Below are 3132 nucleotides of genomic sequence, written 5' to 3'. Positions count from 1 at the left end.
GCTGGTCAGGGTGTTCGTGGCCTCCAAAGAGGAGGCAGACACGCCGTCGAAGAGGATGCGGAAGGTGGGGCGCCTGGTCAACAAGTACCTCGACGAAATCTCGCAGGACCAGGGGCTGAAGGTGTCCAAGTTCCTCACCGTCGCCGAGAGCCTGCCGGACTCAGCTAGGGACTGCTACAACGGCATGTACCGGGTGCTGGACATCTACCTCGAGGTAAAAAAAGTGACAAAAACTGTGTTGATCTATTATGATACAACCATCTAATTAACTATAGAAGATATCAAGTGTCAACTAAATGAATGCAAGTGGATGGTTTGTTTAACAAAAAGAATCGTTGATTGTTTGTCCATGTTTTTACTTGCAGAAGATTGTACAAGGGGGAAATGAGTTTGTTTGGTCAGGCTTTGATTTGACGATCTATTTAGAGGGATTTGATAGGGTTTGTTCATGTAGATTTGTCCTTTCAGGATTGCGTTCTATTGTTTTGTTAAGATCGGGTTACGGGTTTGCACGCTGGACACATTAGCCCTATTTGGATTAAACCGAACTGAAGTGATTAAACAAAACGATATTTAAAACATATTTTTTCACCATCTTAACTTATAATTAATCTGGAGCACTGATGTGAAGTTTAAATTCGTGCTTAGATGGCATATCCCAAAACCGCTCTACTTACAAGGATGGCAAACATGCTCATCCAAATGAGTCTTCAGAACCCCCTTACTTTGGCTCATCCGTGAGCATTTTACAGAAGCAACCAGCCAAGGAACCCCATATGGATGTACGTAGAACTTTTTATATATACGTAGAACAGATCATTTGGTGCACTTAAGTCTAATGTTTATTTTGAATTTTAAATCCGTACAAGGGGGACAATCTGAATGGCTCTGCTAACAGAGGTGATTAGCGGCAAGGTATCATTGCATCAATTTGTGTATTATCTTGAGTATACATGGATGTGCATAGCCTGTGTGGATTTTGTTCGCCAAAGCTTTGGCCCCAAAACGTGTTTGTTACCTCCACCAATATTCTGTATGCATTCATCATATTGAAGCTAAAAAGTCATTGTGCTTTTGTAGACCTGTGTTTTTGTAGAACACTTCTCTATTTTATCCATTCAGAACATTGTTTTATATTTTATCCATTCAGAACTTGTGTTTTTGCAAAACACTTTTCTATTTTGCAGTGAGCTTAACTGTCAGACTTTTGATAGACACTTATCCAATATACTAATGCCCCAACTGCTCTTGAAGTTAAAAAGTCATTGGATGGAGTAAGCATCCCCAAGTAATGCATTTTACAAATTTACTAATTGCTATTGTGGATTATCAAGCCTGTGATATGAAATTACTTATGCGACTTACTCTCCTTCATATATTTCCTTCCCGAACATAACGATGCCTGCCACATGTCCATAGCCTTTTTGCACATAAAGATTTGAATATCAAATTTTAGTCGCACCACAATAGGTACTAGAAAGTGGTATAGGCAGTCTTACCACTTCATGTTGATAAGTGTCATATGCTACATTTTGCGGCTTCCTATTGATAATGCTTCGAAGATAATATTAACTAAGTATCCCTTGTGAATTGTGACATTGTTTTGTTGCTTTAAAAGGGATTACACCAATCCTGACCTTTTTGTCAACCAAATAATAATTGAGGGGATTGTGTAGTATGCTTCGTATGTTCATATCTCATGATGTTTCACCCCCAACCCCAACCCCAACCCCACCCTCCCCCCTTTTTAATTTTTGTTGATCTAACTCAAAGAAAAATTTGCAGCCCACGATAGGCCGGAGCCTAAGAGCAGCGTGCTTTTAGGATTAGTTGAGATTTGAGAACATGCAATATGCTGTGACGGTGGATGTTCTGCAAACTGTAAGAATAACTCAATACCTTTTGTTTAATTCAAATAAAGAGCTGACATGAAAGCCAGTTGTATAGTTACATTAATGTGATATTTTTAGGTGTTTTCTGTTTTTGGCGCTGTTAAAAAAATCACCATGTTTGAGAAGAATAGTGGAATGCAGACTCTAATATAATATTCAGGTATGTGCTCACCAATGCACCCAACAAGGTATGCTCTTGATCTTGGTGCTGAATGTTGCTGTTCCGCTGGTGCCAACAAAAGCTAGGAGGGTCTTGTTTGGTATGTTTAAGTGTCTCAAGCAGACGGTGGTGAATGGATTGGTTGCAACAAAGCCTCCACCTGTGGAGCTGGAGACAGACACAGAGTACTGGCACATAAGGCTAGGTCGGAAGAAAGAGATATTTTCCTTTGAGAAGTACAAATCATCATATATGTCATTTTCATTCATTCAAGTCTTTTATTCCTAACTTCACTAAATGACATAACATATTTGTTGACACTCTAAAAGTGTTACCTCCCTTGAAGTTAGCTAAAAATGCTCAAATAATCTGTAAGAAAAAGGTGAAAGCCCATTTTTCCCTAGCCTCCTACTTCTTGTTTTTCTACTGAATCTTCCATAGTGTAGACTCATAAAATCATCTTATGCGGATTCTTTAGCTTGAGAAGGACCTCAAGGAACAACAAGTTGTGCAAGGTGCAGTGGAAAACACTTTAGGGGCTGGTTCTATCAATTTGCTATTAGAGAATCCAATACCAAAGTGTTGGGGACTTGTTTTCAAATGCTATGAATCAAGAACAAGGCAACATAGAAATTGTTAAATATTATAGTCCTTCGTCCTTTGAAGCATTATTTCCCTCGGGATATAATGAATTTCGGATGAAGGTTATGAAGGTTATACCTTCATAAACACATCAAATAATGAGGAAGGGTAAAAAATATGTAAAGTAATTTGAACACATGATTATTATTATTAACTCATTTCTATTTCACTATTGTAAAAATGATAACAAATTACAAATGTACCTTCGGCTTGAAGAAAAGCAAAAATACCAGCGTGAAGCAAAAGCAAATGCCCAATGCGTGATTATAGGAGAGCACGTGAACAGTACAGGGGTACTGTTCACCTATTTATAGGCACAGTTCACAGCCTTTATATAATTACATTTATACCCTTTACAATGAACTATAATAATAACATAGAATATCATGGGTCTTTAAGTCATTTCATCTTCAAGTCGGTTTACCCCTTCGTCTTGAG

General features: G+C 38.3%; 1 long non-coding RNA gene across 1 annotated transcript; it reads left to right on the top strand.

Moving 5' to 3' along the window:
• The first annotated feature begins 625 nt into the window (after positions 1 to 625).
• On the top strand, positions 626 to 2626 carry LOC109943553 (uncharacterized). Its single transcript, XR_002266576.2, has 4 exons — positions 626 to 782; positions 870 to 1881; positions 1971 to 2052; positions 2531 to 2626. It is a non-coding gene; the product is annotated as an uncharacterized lncRNA (long non-coding RNA).
• The last annotated feature ends 506 nt before the right edge of the window (positions 2627 to 3132 follow it).

The sequence above is a fragment of the Zea mays genome, chromosome 1 (genome assembly GCF_902167145.1).
Source record: "Zea mays cultivar B73 chromosome 1, Zm-B73-REFERENCE-NAM-5.0, whole genome shotgun sequence".
Lineage (NCBI taxonomy): Eukaryota > Viridiplantae > Streptophyta > Magnoliopsida > Poales > Poaceae > Zea > Zea mays.
This window is presented reverse-complemented; position numbering and strand designations above follow the sequence as displayed.